Source organism: Rattus norvegicus, chromosome 1, assembly GCF_036323735.1.
Source record: "Rattus norvegicus strain BN/NHsdMcwi chromosome 1, GRCr8, whole genome shotgun sequence".
Taxonomy (NCBI): domain Eukaryota; kingdom Metazoa; phylum Chordata; class Mammalia; order Rodentia; family Muridae; genus Rattus; species Rattus norvegicus.
Genome location: NC_086019.1, coordinates 179,672,100 through 179,690,772, shown reverse-complemented (window position 1 = coordinate 179,690,772; position 18,673 = coordinate 179,672,100). Strand labels below are relative to the sequence as shown.

Here is an 18,673-nt window from a genome sequence, read left to right as displayed (position 1 = left end):
GTAAGTTTGATGATTTCTAAGGAGGTTTGGCTTTGATGTCCTGTTTATTACTTTCTGGGACAGTACCATTTCTTCATCTAAGACTTCTAGTGGGTTTTCCTGTTCTGCACACCGTCCACAATGCCTTCTGAGGCAACAAATGTTATGAATCTAATGTTATGATTCTCATGCTAGTGGGCTCATGAGAAAATACGTAGAACTCTTCTTCAGACAGTTTCTGACAGAATGCATTTCTATGATGTGATCCTGGGTGATGTGCTCTGGCTATCTAACTCAGTGTCTAGGGCATACCTCAGGAACGGAAATGTGTGTCTCTGAAGGAGCTCAGACTGCACAGGTCAGGAAGGGTGTTGGGATACAGCCATCAATTCATTGCATGTGCTTGGCTAGACAGGCAGCCGTGGCACTGCCAGGCCTTTTGAGTATGGTTTCTGTCACCAAGAGAGTTGGCTGTCTTTGAAGTGTGTTAGTTAACCTCTTCTAGAGTGTTAAGTACAACTGTCTCTCAGGAGGAGGATAAGGGATCTCTAGGAACAGAAAAAGCTACCATTTCCATGAAAAGTTTACTTCTCTTCCACTAGTATTACTTTTTTTTTTTTTTTTTTGGTTCTTTTTTTTCGGAGCTGGGGACCGAACCCAGGGCCTTGCGCTTCCTAGGCAAGCGCTCTACCACTGAGCTAAATCCCCAACCCCTACTTTTTTCTTTTTTGAGCTTATTGCAGATGAAAGGACTTCAGTCTTTCTCATTCTTCTTTTCAGGGCCTACTTACTGCATGGACGCAGTACTGAATGCTGGAGTGGATGAGTTTCACCACGTGTGTACTGGCAGGAGTTGCTATGCGCCATGCGTATTTCTGGGGCCCTTTCATAGAGCAGAGGTGAAAACAGTACTTGTATCATAGTTCCTCAGAGCTTTGAATGAACAGATATACCTGAAGAAACAGATATAATAAGAGTTGTAAGTTCTCATTAGGGATTTATTATTTGATTATTAAATGTTCACAATTACTTTGGAAATATTATTATCTTTGTTTTACATGAAAATAAGTTAAGGCCTGAAGAGGAAAAATGGCCACCTTACAATCAGGCAGTCATTGAGTAGCAAAACCATGGTAGGCATAGATGTCCTGGCTTGAGATCCTGTGGCATGTGTGCCTCTAACAAAGCACATGGCCATTGAGTCAAGAGATTTCTCCTGGTCGTTATGAGCCAAGGTGATTCAGTAAGTAAGTAAGTTGGATAATCAGAGTACTCAGGAGCTCTCTCTCTCTCTCTCTCTCTCTCTCTCTCTCTCTCTCTGTGTGTGTGTGTGTGATGGGATCTCACTGGTGAAGTTATTAAAGTAATCTTCTCTGAACATGACGTGGCATTGACTGCAGTGCTTACATTCAGAGCTACAGTCTCAGCTTTATATGGTTGCTATTCTGGGATTTGATCTCAGTTACTACAGAGTCTTACAAAGTAAAGTAAGGCCATGGCTCCAATATGAACTACTTCAGCTAACATGACTTACTGGTTGTTTCTGTGAGCTTCAGTTTCATATGCAGAAATCTCAAATTCTCTTTCCTTTGGACCAGTTGGATGGTTCCTTTTCAATTGATGGCCTCTTGTGTATCTTTTAGGATTCTGCTCCTGCTAAGGTTACCATCTCCGACATTTATTGTGTTTAGTGGCAGAATTTCACTGATTTAGACAGAAACACCTGTTTCCTTTTGCCTTTAATGTTCTCGCCATCTCTCATTATATACCTTACTGCCTTTCTAAGTAGATGCACTGCTCTCTGGGAGTGTTAGCCAGGTCTAAGGCCAGCGTGGTCAGTTATCTCTCAGTTGGAGATAACATATAACCTTTAAGTAGCACTGAGCCTATTTAAATTTCTTTTTAGACACAGACATTTAAGTTCCCTTTAAGGACAGTAATCATTTCAACTCGAAGGCCATTGTGTAGATATCATTGTTAGAGTGTGGTAGTAAAAACACTGAAGCTTTGAATCTCTTCTTGACCCCGAAGCTTAAAATATTCTTCCCTGAATCTTTACTGCCTGTGGTAAGATGATGTGGAAAAACAGTTCTCAGACAAATGCTCTGAAGACCTGAGCTTGTGGGACAGCACACTTTTGCTTTCTGAGCTGTACAGTGTGGGAGAGTTAGTTTGGGTTAAGGAAACTCAGCAGTGTGAACATTGTTATACTTACTTCCTAGGGATGTTTTAAGAGGCAAAGGAGTAAATATTAGTACTTGGTGGTGGTATACTGTTATCGTTAAAGTGAATGCATGTAAAGGCCCTAAAAAGAACAACATTGTATTCAACATAAGTAAAATGAACAGCACTAGATGCAATGTACCACACAGATCCACGGGGGCTTTAATAGAAGCCTAACTCATCTATAGCCATGCATACTTTGAGATCAGTTTAACCAGAAACAAATAAACCTGCTGGAGCTAAAATTCCTTTATTTCAAGGTCAGCTTTGTTCATCTTCAGTGTCCTCGCTTGTGGGGAGGAACTGACACAGGTACTCAGTGAATCTGCATGTGAGATTTCTTGGGCTCAGATCTGTAACTGAAGTGACAAGAGCAGGAGCTCCAAGAGCTTCAGGAGGCAGCAGGTGCCCACCAAGCTTTAGCATTGGACCTAGTAGCTCATTCCTGGGGGTGGGAGCAGTTGAATCCTGACTGGAATACTGACTCTACCTTGCTTCCTAGATCCAGAAGGCCTGAGTTGAGTTCTCTTTCTGAGATTGGGTTGTGGTATTGGTAATCCTTTATTTTTCCTTTAGTTCCCTTAAGTTTTTTATTGACATGGACTCCAGGTGACCTTTTCCCCCAGAAAGCATCCTCCAGAGGGGTTTAGCCTCAGTCCAGCAGTGCCAAGAATCTGTGGGTACCAGAAGATTCCTAGCAGAGGCTTCAGACTGGTTATGTCAGATCTGGGATCCGAACCTGAGTTTGTCTGACGGTAAAAGCTAAGCTCTTTCTAGTAATGGTTCAGTACTTTTTGCCTGGAGAAGAGGGTGGTGGGGAGAGATATAGGAGAATCACTAGGGGATCCATAGGTTCATCATCTAAACTGATGGTGAAGTGAGATTTGAGAAGGAAGCTGTGAAGCTACAGGGACTTCCTGTGTGCTGGCATGCTATGAAGTTTGTGCTGTAGGTGACAGGAGTCTCTGCAGCTACCCATGGTAACATGAGAGCTGTGGGATACATTCTGGGTACACGTTCTTTAGGTTATGAACCCAGCCTTTGCATTATGAGACATACCTAGAGCTGAAGGACTGCACAGTCACCTTTTCATGATGCAATTCCCTGTGATTATCCATTGCTGGCAGGGGAACAATGATGGAAATGACCTTCTCCTTATACCATAACATTACCTCCATGTAGACTTGACATTTGTGCATCTAGTTAGTTTGTGTCTGGCACCTAAGAGGTGCTTGGCAGGTACTGTTCAGCGAAAGAATACCTGGAGTACTTCATTGGATTTGGGTTGGCAAGATGGCTTAGACTCTAAGCCGTAGAGGGTAAAGATGCTTTGCTACCAAACCTAATAACCCTAGTTCAGCTTCTGGAACCCACATAGTAAAAGGAGAGAACTGTATCCTATAAGTCACCCTCTGAATTCCACAGTTACTTCACGGCATATGGTGTATCAACCATGCTCACCCACACACACACAAGTAAATGAATGTAAGAAACTATATTTTGTTTGATGTATTCCATGAAGATATGTTTCAAGTATTATCTCACAGAAGTTTTCTGTAACCCTGCGAAGTGTGTGCTATTATTTATGGTTTATAGATGAAGGGCACTTAAGAATTAAAGAATTTACTTAAGGTGACATAGTTAAGACATAGTGGCCAAGGATTTGAGACTTTAAGTACAACTGTTATAGAGTACTAGGAATTATCACCTTTCTTGTCCTAGATAATTGTCTATTAATAGAACCGCCCCCCCTTTAATGGAAGCTACCTCTTACTGTTGACTCATTAATCTTGCTGCCAACTCAACTCATAAGCCTTTTATTTACTGTGACTTGTCCTGTGCCAGGTGCTTTGGGCCTCAGTGCAAGACCTTGTCTTTATTTCATATAGACATTGTCTGGCTACATTCACATGAGCTTTCTTTCTTGAGTTAGCTTGGATTATATGGTCATATGGTTTCCTCAAACAATTTCTTGACATTTACTGATCAAATTTTTTTTACCCCTTAATATTATTAGTATAGTGTGAAACATTTTGATAGATATTCTAGTGCTTAAACTTTCTTATATTCCTTTACTAAACTAGTTGGTTATATTGAGTATAAATGCATACTGCTGAATTTGAATTATATCTATGTGAATTTATATCCATAATTCATGTATCCTAATGCCACAATTATAGAGTTAGGGCAATAGAAATGTTCTGGAATCATGGGGAGAGCATAGGGATTTATCAGTTCTTTAATGGTTTTTAAAAAAGCCCAAACCAAATCCTAACTGTAGAACTATTTTATCACTATCCATTTTAAAGACCAAGAGATTCAGTTGTATTTTATTGATGTATTTATATGTGCTATTCTTCCTTGAGCCAGTTTTTATAATTTGTATTTTATTATGGAATCCTCTTTTTCTCTTGGTTTAAAAAATATATTGAGGCCAGTGGGTACCTCATTTGTTCAAGGCTGAGGACCTGAGTTTTACTCCTAGGACTCACGTGGTGGAAGGCAAGAACTGACTCCCGAAAGCTGTCTTCTGACCTCCATACACCTCAGTACCATACGCACACAAAATAAATAAATGCCAAAGAACCCTCTAAAAATATTGATATCAATTGTTACGATTTAAAATTGTTTTCTACTTTTCTGTACTATGGGCTATATTCTACATTTTTCTTATGTTTTAAAAGCTTTGTGGTCTTTTCGGATCTGATTGTAGCATTTAACACGTTAGTTATTAGAAATGGCGAGTGCTCTGGCACGCGGTTTACACTCACTGTACATTTACAAGGCTTGGTTGAATACAATTCAACAAGTACAGTGAGTGCCTTCTGGTTACCAGAGAGGCCCTGAAGACTCCAGGGCGGTTCTAAGAGGCTCCTGCCTTAGGAACCTTACAGTGTGGTAAGAATGTTTGAGGCCAGTTGTAAACACTGCTGAGCTTCCATTCATCCAGAGAACAGTAACACCATAGCACCTCTTCTCTTCCTGCTGAATACTTGGTTCATATGGTATCTCTTTGTATAGATATGGGCATGCTGTCTTGGTATTTAAATTCATATTCTGTTAGGAAGACTTTTAGGCAATGTTTTAATTATTCTAGAACTTTGTAAATTTAATCAACTAGAAACTTGCTTTTTAAATTTAAGCAGGCACATATGTTATCTGGAGGTTTTTAGTAAAATTCAGACTCTGATTTTATTAGGATTGAGCTTAAGATTTAGTACATTCCCCCAAAGCCCTTAGGCAATGTCTCTGCTGCTTTTCCTCCTGATGCTGACTGGGACCACACTTTAAGTAGTTGGAAGGTAAAAAGTAGAAAGATACTATGTTTCCCGTCCTGTAAGTAGTAAAAAGACATGTTTTATAAAAGTATTGAAGAAACATATAGAAGGCTTCTTGGCTACTAGCAGTCAGTTACTTCAGGCCATCCTAAAATTAGTTTCAATTTGTAGGCAGTCAATTTAAAATGTGGAAAGATAAGATTTAAAACAATCTCTACATTCAATTGAATGATTAGTATAGTTATTCCTTAAACTCTAATTTCAGACTGTATTCATTGATAAGAAGCCACAATTAGAAATTCTTAGGTTCAGAGACCACATCAATGACAGAGACTGAACAAGATCATCATGCTTGCTTTGCAACTGCCTCACCACTCATGGTGAATTGTGCATCAGCTCTCGCAACGAGCAAACAGTCTTCAATAACTGTGACTGAGATGGTAAAAGATCCAATACAAATGAAGCTGAACTCTTACTGTACATCATATACATTAACTCCAAATGTGCTAAGACTTAAATGTGAGAGATTCAATTCACAGAAGAAATAGGGACTGCATTCCTATAAGCTTGGTGTAGAGAATGGTTTCTTCAATTTGTTGAAAAGAAGAGAAATTGGACTTCATCAACATTAAGAATTTTGTGCTTCAAAGAAAACCACCAAGGAGTTAAGGATAACGTGTAGAAAGGAGGTACTTTTTACAGATTATGTGTCTGATAAGGTTTCTGGGCCCATAAAAATCCTCAGAGCTCTTAACAATGAAAAGACAACACCATAGTGTTGTTGTCCCTACACATATAATAAATAAATCCTTGGAAAAAAGAAAAGGAAACTTCAATAAAGTGCAGAGAACTCAACCAGTACTTTTCCAAATAATATAGTTACCTAGCCAATATGCATACACACATGCACGTGCGTGCACACACACACACACACACACACACACACACACACACACGATGTTGAATATCATGAAACATTAGGGAGTGCTAATTAAAATTACAGTGAAATGCTGCTTCACAACTTCACACATTGCAGGGTCAATATGAGCAGAAGCCAACAAATGTGGATGAGCTCATGGAGAAACTGGAATGCTCACTCATTGCTTATGAGAATGTGACATGGTACAGCCAATTTAGAAACCAGCTAGTTGATTTTCAAAAGCTAAGAATACAATTACTGTAGGTACCAACTGTCACATTCCTACTAGCTGAGACACATACAGACTCTAGAACTAGGACCTGTGTGACAAAAAAAAAGTTTTGATAGAAAGAAAAATGAGAAACGATACAAGAAACAGTACAGTGGAAGAACAACGCATGGTTATAGAAGACATAATGCGGTTAAAACCTGATTTATGCTCATTCAATTTACCAGTTTCAGAAGTGAGAGCATATTCACCCACATGTATATATTTGAACACAGGATTTGAGTGTATCCGAGATTCTGTTTTTAAAGCTATGAATTTGGAAAAACAACTTCCCTCTTTCTCCTCTCATTCCTTCCTGTCTCTTCTTTCTGTCCCCCCCCCCCCCCCCCCCCCCCCCGAGCTGGGGACCGAACCCAGGGCCTTGCGCTTCCTAGGCAAGCGCTCTACCACTGAGCTAAATCCCCAACCCCTCTTCTTTCTGTTTAATTTAAATGCTTTTTTCTTCCATTAGGTACTTAACACTTTAAAAACTAATTTATAGTATTTTAGGGAGACAATCAAATGGGATAAAGACCTTTAATATAAGAATATTATTAGGAGACACAAAATATTTATTCTAAATCTAAGAATTCCAAGTCTTCACATTGTAGTTCTTCAGGAATTCCTTATAGTCTTAGTTCTTTGCTCAGTGCGTTTGCTCTGGAGGAACTTTCATGTTAAAAAGATCATGTTTTAATTCAAAAGAAGGAATTGATTTAAAACCAGTGTTTTAAAAAAATCTCTTTAAAACTGATGTTACAGAAGATGTGACTTAGTGCTTTGAGTTAGCAGAATGTGTTTCTGAGGTATGGTCTGTGAGGGAGGTTGTTTCTAATTCTTAACTAACCTTAAAAATAGTGTGCACATAGTTTGTAATTTTGAAAAGGAGCTTTTCACAGGTGCTATTTTGTCTCATCTAGTGAAGTCTTCAAATTTATTTATTTGTATTTTTAACATGTATGAGTGTTTTGCCTATATGTATGTGCACCATGTATGTACCTAGTGCCCAAGAAAGATAGAAGGGGGTGTTGGATCCTCTGGAACTGGAGCGAGGGAAGTTATAAGCTGCCATGTGGGCACTGGGACATGAACCTAGGTCCTCTGCAAGAGCATCAAGTGCTCTTAGCCACTGAGCCATCTCTCCAGCGCTTGGTTTGTCTTCTAATGTAGACAATCTTTTTTTTTTTTTTTTTTTTTTTTTTTTTACCCCGGAGCTGGGGACCGAACCCAGGGCCTTGCGCTCGCTAGGCAAGCACTCTACCACTGAGCTAAATCCCCAACCCCGTAGACAATCTTTTGATGAGAAGATGTTTTTAGGTTTTTGTAGTTGAATATTTATTGATACTTTTCTTTATGGTTAGTGACTTTCTGTGCTGATCAGAAAACAATTCTCTATTTGAGGCCATAAAAATAATCTCTAGTGAGTTCTACACCAGTGAACCAGAATGTGTTTTGGCACATTATTTGAAATACAGGTGTGTTGTATCTTCTTATGGATGTCCAGCTATTCCAGACAATTTATTAAAATCTTACCTCTCCCTTATGATTGTACAGTTTACGTTTGTCGTCCATCAGCTGCTGCTCAGAGTTTTTTTGGAATATTTATTGTGTCCTCTGTTGTGCCTGTCCGTGCCCGCACTTGTGTGCTTCGATGTGCCTGCACTCCTGCCTCCCCGTCGTCCTCATATTTTCATTGCAGTGAATCTTGGTGCCTTATAGGTTAAATCTTGTTAACTGGTTCTTATTTTTCAAGAATATCTTAGTGTTTCTTGTCCCATTGCATTTTTGTATGAATTTAGAATTATATTCCATACACATAAAAAATGACCTAGGATTCCTGATGTAGTTAGTTCATATTTATCTGTAAGAAAAAAATTTAGGGAGAAATGATACTTTAAAATTTCCAGTCTTCCAACTCTGTGACCTTAGTGTATTCTTCATTTATTTTTCTATTTCGAAAGTCTCCCAATATAGTTTTATTTTTCCTTATAGGTCTTATGCAACATAGACATTAAGAGTATCAAAAAATTTCAAGAAAATTGAAGCAAAATTTTGTCTGCTTAATGAATAGTACAAGCAGTGTGAATTGTCATGACAGGAGAAAAGAAGCCCAGTGTTTCATAGTAGATGTCGCTGAAGTAGATGATTAAACAGTATTCAGTATGTCACTTTGTAGGTGTTTGGTGATATGAAAATAATATGGAAATCACTGCATTTTCATTTAGTCAATAAGTAAAGGGGAAAATCCGTGCCCTGGTTGTTTTATTGGCCACTTGTGCTGGCCTTACCTTGCTGTTTCTTTTTCTGTATGGATAGACCCATTGCCGGAAGTGCCTAGGCTTAAATAGATGTTTTGGTGTTCTGTACAGCCACTCTGAGGGGAAGGTCTCATAGTGGTTTCCAGTCTAAATGTAGTATGTACTTTTGTGAGCTCTAAAGTAATAAACGGTGCCTGAGCTGCCTTTCAGTAGAAAGTAGAGCTGTTTTCATTTAGCGCTCGCTCTCTCTCTCCCTCCCTCTCCCCCCCCCCCCCTCTCTCTCCGAGACAGGGTTTCTTTGTGTAACCCTGGCTAACACGGAAGTGGCCCTGTAGAGCCTTGAACTCAGGAGGTCTGCCTGCCTCTGCCACTTGAGTGCTGGGATTAAAGGCATGTGCCACCTCTAGTAATATTTTTGAAATCACCAGAGCCTGTAAGTGTGCAACTTACATGCTCCAGAATAAAATTAAGCCAAATGCATAATCTAACATTAACATAGAATTTAATTTTTGTTTCCAAAAAGAGATAATGAAGCAGGCTGTCATAGTTTGTGATAATCAGAAGTCTCCACCGGGAGTCGGGGATGCTGTATAGAGAAGCTCTAACCTTGCCACTTCTGGGGAGCAGCAGTGAGACTGCTTACTTCTGACAGCAGACAGCCCCAGTGCAGAGCCCTGGTTTCATGTTACATTAGGTATTAGCGCTCTTCTTTCAGGAGCTATTATGCTGTGACATCAAAGATTTTCAGACAGGGCAGTGGTGGGTTAGCACTGAAATTGTCTGTTGAAATTTTAAAGAACTGAATTAAATATATATGGTTAGACTTTAATAGAAGAGGTAGAGACAGAATTAGAATGGAGTAAGTAAAGTTGAAGAAATGATCAATCTATGGGCTGTCCACTTAGTCTTTCCTTGTTTAAGCCAAATTTTATGTCTTTTTATTCTATACCAAGTACAAATGGCCCTTATGTTAATGCCCAAGTAGTTGATCATTTACAAAGAGACATTATGAAATAGGGAAAAGTAAAGTGGTTGGTTGGACCCACAGAGCATTGAATGGACATGTGGATAGTGATTGCTTTGAGCGACACCCTTCTTGCCAATAAGCTAGTTAGTTAAAAAGAGCAGAGCACGCACCTGGGTGGAACCACAGGCATGCAGGCTCCAGGTGCGGTAGAACACACACGTCTGCAGCTGGACACACGTAACGCTGGAGAGCCTAGCTCACTACAGTGTATGAATGGAAGTGACTGGAAGTCTGATCAGATCACAGTGCTACCCTTTGGAAATGCTAATTTTGTGCAATGGTGAGGACCATTATTACTCACCTAGGTCTGCGATTTATAGTTAAGAAAAAAATAAATGAAGCATTGTGATTTCAAGTCTTTATTATTATTTTGTTTTTGGTGGTGAAATGAGTGTTTCTGTCATACAATGTTACTATGTTATTCTCATGACTGCTGAGACATGAAATGCTAGTTAATTTTAGAAGCTAACCAAGGGAGCTAAATATTAAAGTGAACACAGCTGTAGAATTATGTCTTTTTGGGACCTGTAAATTAGATATGTCATGATACATTTATTCTACATTAAAATTCTAATGCTGTTATTTGAGAAGTAACTGGAATAAAACTCCTCGAATCTTTATAGATCCTGTGCTTTTGATTATGTTTAAAGATAGTTTACTTCCTTTTCAGACTAACGTATAATATAGCCATGAAAACACTCACTTAGGAAGCAGAAGGCAAAGGTCCTGCCCTGTCCCGGGCTTCACTTCTCTGTCCGCTAATGTCATTAGAATGATTAAAGGCCGATGTCCGGAACTCTGCTGTGTGCCTGTCAGTTGTGGGATGTGCTAACCTACACGGCGGATTGAAGTGGATTTCATTATCTAAAATGCTTTTATGCCTTCTATGTTTTAGTTTGATTTTATTTTGGCATAACAAAAAAGGAAAGAAGTATCTGACCATTCACAGAAAAATATCTTAACAGCTATTAAAGCATCCAAGGTTTCTTGCCTCAGAACTGCTTAAGGATATTCAATATTTTTCTTTTAAAATACTATAATTTAAAATTACAGTATTTGGTAGGAAAAAGGGAGAATATTGAGATTCATGGTTACTCATTTATAAACAATAATCAATCATATAGAAAAATTAGTATTTTCAGTACTGCCTCAATTCTTTTGCTTTTACCAATTAGGCAAAGCCTCATTCAAAACGCTATGAAGGATCATAGCTCCAGAGTCCATACGGACTGGCAAGGTTTCCTGAGCCGCCTGGATGTAACATAGGGGTGTTGGATGTTTGTAATACTTCCACTGACTGACTGACTGAGTTTGTTCTGTGTCATAGGGCACCGAGGCAAAGTATAGATACTTTAGCTTATGTGAATGGTTTAAAAAATACTTTAAAATGTGGTGAGTTACAATGTCTGCAAAACTGATCCAGCAGATAGGTGCAAGGTTGCCCTAACTGCCCATCACCAAATACAAAGGTTGTCTTACTGTCCAGTATAAGAATTTCAAAGTGGTGCTTACGAGGCATACATAGTCTTAGGAAGCTGCAGAGCACAAAACAGAACTACAAATAAAGCCACATCAAATACAAAAGAACAAGCTGGAGAGTGTCTGCAGTTAACAGAAAGTGCTAGAAGAAATGGAGTTGTGCTTTCAGAGATAGAAAGGAAAATAATAATTGACCTAATCTTGTAGGATTATGTCTTGAAGCTTTACATCTATTTAAATGAAGTATCTTTGGAAATAACTTTGAGAAATATTTGCCAGAAAGAAAACAGTCATGTTTAAGGGGGCTGTTGTCTGTGGGTGGAGGCAGCACTTCCTGGGAGGGGCTGCAGAGGGACATCAGAAGGAAAATGTGTCTAAATAAAGGCTTTCATGATATCCATTTAGAGAGCTATTTGGACAGTACTTATAATTGAGGAGGCATAGTAGTCATTTTGGAAAAAATGTTCTGCCTACCAAACCTCTCCAGCGATAAGAAATCCCTACTAAATCCATTATCATTCAGTTTAAGTAAGTCTTAAATGATCCTTCCAATCAACAAGTGTTTATCAATGCTGACTATTGCCAGCTCTCGTACAGACAGAAAGTAGTGTTTCTCTGAACACAGAGACCTTAATAGTGAGATAGAAGACACTGTCTACTCAGTCGTTAGGCGAGTTTGCACCTTCTGAGATGAGAGAGACTAAAACCAGCTGCAAGACCTTCAAGGTCTGAACCTTCAGATGTATCCAGTGAGTGAATTGCTTGGGGCCATGCACAATGTCCTCTTTTGATCCCCAGCACTCACTGCACAGACATGGAATGATGACACACCTGCAACCCCAGCACTTGGGAGCGGGGAGGGGAAAGGAGGATTATAAATTAAAGGTAATTCTTGGCTATTGGTGGGTTTGAGGCTAGCCTGGGACAGGTGATACCATCTCAAAACCAAAACCAAAACCAAAACCAAACCAAACCCAAACCAAACCAAACCAAACCAAACCCAAATCCAAACCCAAACCCAAACCTAAACCCCAGCTCCAACCCCAAACCAAACCAAACCCAAAACCAAAACCAAAACACTAAACCAAACCAAACAAAGCACCTTTAAAGGCCTGACTGGATTGGACTGTGTTTTGCATATCACGTAAAGTAAAAGAAACAGTATCATTTAAGTAGTCTCATTCAGAAACTGGTGCACTGCTGTATCTAAGAAACAAAATTTATCATCTACTTTTTCTTATGTGAATATTCAGTTAAAGGAATAATACTCATGTTTAAACTGCTTTTTCTTAAAAAATTAAAATTAAAAAGAAAATTTAAAAATAACTGATCAGGCCAATATTCATATTTCTTTGCCTTTTAAGGGGACAACAGCGGATAAAGTGAACTCTAACCATTTTTACTGCTAACCATTTTTTGAGTCCTTTCAAAAAGGGGCTGAGATGCATTTTCTTAAAAATTAAAAAGATTACAGTTAACTTGGATTTCAGATTGTTCTGAGAGTTGGCATGCTAAAAAAATGAACAAATACTCAGATTGGCGTAAATTTAGTGTAACAACTATTTACCACCTCTAAATATAGAGGTAACTCGATACTGACTTTTACCTTTACGATGGTCACAGACTGTTCTGCCATGCACTTATGGATTTGTTTCTCCCTCCCTTCAGTTGGCAGACTTAGTGAGCATCCACACTGCCAGGCCCTGTGGACGTGTGCAGAGAGACTAAAGCGTTTGCCGCCAGGGAGTAGGAGAAGGCAGACCAAGGAGTGAGGAAGGTGAGGTGAGGTCAAAGACAGCTGAAGGGAGGTGGGCAGTGTGAAAGCCATCCACATACTGTCTTTTATGCTGTGGGCATTTTCATAGAGCAGTGGACAAAGGATTGTAGGAGCATACAAGAGAGAACACTTGTTCTGACTGAGTGACAGACTCTCAAGTATTATTTTTATGCGTATGATAGGAATTTTCATTATTGGCACTGGGCCTTTATATCCTTAATTTCACTGTGATGAATTCTGTGGGTAAAATTTACACAGCATAGAAGGGTCTGGTCCAGCAATATTTACTATATCCACATGTTGTGCAGTCACCACACCTACATGGTCCTGGACTACTCCTTCACCTGAGAAGAAAACCTGTCAATAAATTATTTTTCTTTCCTCCCCTAGCACTCACTATTCAGTTATCTGCTTTCTGACTCTGGATTTATTGCTGATAATTTCATAAAAATGCAGTCATGGAATTTATAACCTTCGTCCCAAGCTGTTTTTACTTAGCACAGTGTCTCTATGTCTATGAATGTTTCAGCACATGTCAATATTTCCTTTAAAGATTTAGGAGGGTTGGGGATTTAGCTCAGTGGTAGAGTGCTTGCCTAGCAAGCGCAAGGCCCTGGGTTCGGTCCCCAGCTCTGAAAAAAAAAAAAGATTTAGGAATATTCCATAGCACACATGGTCATGTGAGTTGTTTCTGCCTACTGGCTTTTGCATGTAGTGCAGCCATGATATCTGTGTCCAAGGTTTTGGTTGGATCCCCACTTTCAGTTTTGGATGTGTTTGCAGCAATAGAGCTGTCAGGGCATGTGACAATCCTGTTTACCTTTCTGAGGAGCTAATGTACAGTTTTCCACAGTGGCTATACTTTTTTGGCATTTCTACCAGCACTATATGATGCTTCTAGTTTCTCCACATGCTTCTTAACTTACTTTCTATTAAAATAATTATTGCCACATTAATGAATATATTAAACATATTTGATTTCTCCTTTCTTTTCATAAAATTATTAAACTATTTTATTAGTTCTGTCTAGTTCCCATATCTGTTCCTTATCTACCCAGTCAACTTTGCAATCGTAAAAAAAAAAAAAAACCACTGGAACCAATTTGTCCAAATATTCTTAGATATGTGGCCTTCTACTAGAGAACTGTTGACTTATTCGGGGCTGCACTCTTAGAAAAAAATGATTCATTCTTCCAGAAGCTTCTTGGCTAGGGCTGGAACTTCATGTCTAACTCCCATTTCCATTCAGGGCTTTGGTCTGGCTTGGGTTTGCACAGATTTTTGTGCATCCTGTCCCAACCACTGTTAGTTCATATGTGCAGTTGCCATAGTGTGCCCATAAGATAGTTTCTGTCTAGTTTTTGTCTAGTCTTACACTCTTTCTGCCCCTTCTTCCGTAATAATTGCCTGATTCTTATGAGAAGGAAGTGCAGCGTATGGGTTCTTTTTAGGGCTGAGCATTCTGAAGCCTCTTATTCAGTACCTTGGCAAGTTGTAGGTCTCTGTGTTAATAATTATGTACTGCAAATAGAAGCTTCTCTGGTGAGAGTTAAGATAAATGGGTAAAATAAGTCATTAAAGTCAGTTTAATATTATGTTTTAAAAAATAATAGTAGTATATTTTCTCTTAGGGTCTTTGACATGTCTATCCATAGATAGATCTTGGCCCAATAATGATACCATGTATGGGTTCCATCTTGAGGAGTGTGAATTAAATAAAATCAGAAAGTGGTTGGTTACTCCCATGGTGTTCATGCCATTATTGTGCTAGGGCCTATCTTGCCAAATCATCACTGTAGCTTGCAGGGTTCACAGCTTGGTACTATTGATCATAATTTTTTAAATCATCTAGCATGCATAGGACCTTCTAGCACTATGAAAGCTACGAAGTAGGAATGAAGCTTCTAGATCATTATCAGCTTATTTTTCCATGTTCAATAACTCAACTATGTGACAGTAGGCTCAAGTTCTAGAGGGTAATCAAGAACATTGGCAGTAGTAATGTTTTGGGGGTGGGTTATGGGACCTTATGAGCTAACAATTCCAAAAGAGGAAACCTACTCCAGACACTGGATTTTATCTAATAGATGTCTAGTGATATGTAGTATAGGGGCATTGTTGACCTGTTATAGAGTAACTCAACTCTCTCTCTCTCTCTCTCTCTCTCTCTCTCTCTCTCTCTCTCATGTATGTATGTATATATATGTATGTATATATATATATATATATATATATATTACACACACACACATTCTCCTACAGGAGTAGGTTTCCATATGACTTTTAGAAAGATCTATATTGTTACTTGTCTCCCCCACATTTCCTCCTCTACTCTGTCATGTGTATTTCTTGAAGGGAGAGTGCTGGAGAGCTAAAAAAAGAAGAAAAAGGATAATAGGAGTTTGGTTGAACTCTGGATGTGGTGCAATATATCAATCTCAGAGACTTAGTCTATTTTTTTCCTTCAGCAGGAATGATCCCATTTAATAAAGATACCCCTAGCTGAATATACCCCAATGCTACATTGATGGTTCATTCTTCAGATTGTGCTGTTACAAGGACAGGATTCTAACTCTCCTAGAACATATAATAACTAAACAATTGTAGAGACTGGTAATCTCAGTCTTACTGGACTTTGAAAGTGAGTCAAAGTAGATGTTGCCTATACTTCAGGCTTTCAGTGTTTGCCTTAGGTTACTCTGAGCAAGCTGGAGAGCCAGTGCCCTAAATCAGAGGCTCTTAGACTCTTTACTAATGGTATCTCTTTGCACACTTAAAAAAGCTTTTGTTCATGTGGGCTATTTTACTTGGTACTTACTACATTGGAATTATTTCCCCTGTTGATGATTTCATTTACATTAGAGTTGTTTGGTCCATGAAGAAGAGAGTATATACTTATGCTGGTTCAATGTTTTAAAACATTAAAAAAATAGAGTGTATGATGAGTGTGTGGTATATAGTATATTATGATTGTTGCTTATTTAATGATTAAAGCATTAGAATGGTGTGTATGGTGTGTGTGTGTGTGTGTGTGTGTGCGTGTGCGTGCGTGCGTGCACGCATGCTTACATGTATGTGTGTGTATTGGGGCATGCATGTGCCACAGTGTACTGTTAGCCTATGTCTTACACATTGTGTGAGACAGGGACCTTTTTGATTATTTCTGTGTGGCCCAGGCTAGCTGACTTGCAAGCTTCCTAGTATGATTGATTCTCTGGTCTGTTATCTGAATCTTCTGGTTAGGGTGCCCTGGCATAATAGACACTTGCATTACTGCACTCAACTTTTTACATGGTGTGAATTCATTAATTCAGGTTGTTAGGCTTGTGTAGTAAGCATTTTACCTGTTGAGCCATCTTCTAGCCCCTTAATATTTTTTTAATGCAAAGACAAGGATTGTTGAAGGATATTGGATGGAACCTTTAAAATTTTTTTTCTTTGGTGCCGATGTTTCTGTGAGTTTTTGGTGTTTGTTTTGGTGTTGAGATAATATAAGCACTGTGACTGCTCTAGGGTATATTTCCTCCTCTTTTTTTATATGTGAGATGTGTAGAGTTGCTGTCATTGTTTGTTTTACATCTGGACAGATATTTGGGCTTGGAGATTTCTTTTGAGAAGTACTTAAATGTGTGCGTTTAACTGCCCTAGCAGTTACAGAGCTGCTGGAAGTGCTCCACTTTAGATGAGTTGCACTGTGGTGCAGGGAGTGCTCTAGTTCACCCACACGGCCGAAGCTGTGCATGTAGAGCCCACAGTGTCTTTATCTACTGTCTCCTCCATGCCGGTGTGCTGTGGATGGTCTCATTCCTGACATCTCAAGTTTACATCTCCTCTCTTTGTCAGTTTTGATACAGATTTGTTAATTTTAATGACAGTTAGAAAACATTTGTTTGCTTTATTATAGTGATTACCATTATTATTTTGTATATTGGGATTGAACTTGGGTCTCTCGCATGCTTAACAAGTACTTTGCCACTAAGCTCATTCCCAGCCTTATTCCATAAATATTTTCCTAGATATTATTTTTCTGTTTAATTTTATTGGTTTCTTCTCTTCTGCTTCCTTTGGGTTAACCATGCCCCTTTTCTCTGGGTCCTTGAGGTAAGAGTTGCTGCTAGGACACTTGTTTTATGTGTGTGCTCAGTGCTATGGAGTCCTGTTCGACCTTGTGTTAGCCATCCCCCACATGTTTTATGTTTTCATCTAGTTTGGGAATTCTTTGTTATTTTTGAGATTTCACCTTTGATCTACACATTACATGGTTTCCAAGGGTTTGTTATTCTGCTATTGATTTCTGGGTTCATTTCATGTTAGTCAGAGAACATGCTGTCTACCAATTCTTTAAAATTAGTTTGTGTATATGTGCAGGTGTGTGTGTGTGTGTGTGTGTGTGTGTGTGTGTGTGTGTGTGTGTAGGCCAGAGGACAACTTTGGCTGTCATTGATCAGGAGCAGTACATCCTGTTCTTGAGATAGGATCTCTCAGTGGTCTGGAACTTTCCAGGCAGGGTAGATGGCTGGCCAGGGAGCACCAGGTATCTATCTGTCTGTGCCTTCCTAGTGCTGGAATTATAAGTGTCCAATACTTTCCCCCATTCAAGTTCTTATTTAATTAAAATATAACTAAAATGTAATATACCACTATGCATCCGGTTTCTCTTCCCTCCCATGTTATATCCCTCCATTTCCCACTTCTCCTTCTGAAATCAATCATCGTCATTTTTTTCATCTGAATGTAGGTTCTAGAGATTGGACTAGGATTCCTGTGAACTGACTGATTCATCTCCTTGGGACTCATTTTAAAGTAGTTTGTAATGCATCTTGGTATGTGATCTGGAGACACTTGTTAACAAATGGGTATTATGTAGCTAGCTTGAGCATTCTGTCAACTTTATTTTCTCTTGGTCATACTTGAGGTCTGTCTTTCCCATGATTCTGGTGCAGCTCTGACAGCTGTCACTGCTAGGATAGTGGTTGTGGTAGTCCAAGTGGAATGCGGACCACAGGTCTCATTACTTTGCTTCCTTGTGATGCACCTTGAGTAGTGTGCTTTATATAATCCAGTAAACTCAAGAAGGGAAGGAAAAGTTGATTGATTTACTCATGTTTTCCTCTTATGCTCCCTCCCAGGGTTGAACTCAAGGCCTCATGCAAGTTAGTTAAACACTTTACCACTAAGCTCCTTCCGTGGACTTTTCTTCCTAACCTTTCAGTGTTTTGTGTCCTTTCTACTTGAAGAACTTCCTTCTACATTCTTTGTGTGTGATCTTGCTTTGGATAAACTCTCTTCATTTTTTCTTCTGAGAAATGTTTAGATTTCACCCACATTCCTGAAGAATGTTTCAATGTGTAGGGTTTTGTCTGTCTTTTAGCACTTAACAAATATCAGGCCACTCCCTTCTGGCTTTGAGGGTTTCTGATGAGAAACCTGCTGCTGGGTGAACTTTGTCTCCCTGTAACTGACAT

General features: G+C 39.1%; 1 protein-coding gene across 14 annotated transcripts in view; it reads left to right on the top strand.

Moving 5' to 3' along the window:
* Sox6 (SRY-box transcription factor 6) overlaps positions 1-18,673 on the top strand; it is a 611,566-nt gene that overhangs the window by 78,471 nt on the left and 514,422 nt on the right. The window contains exon 1 of one of the 14 annotated variants that reach the window (XM_039106328.1): positions 13,100-13,208. The exons of the other annotated variants lie outside the window; for them this stretch is intronic. The gene's annotated coding sequence lies outside the window, so the exon portion shown is untranslated. Of the gene's footprint in view, positions 1-13,099; positions 13,209-18,673 lie in introns of those variants that run through there. 14 annotated transcript variants of the gene reach the window in all.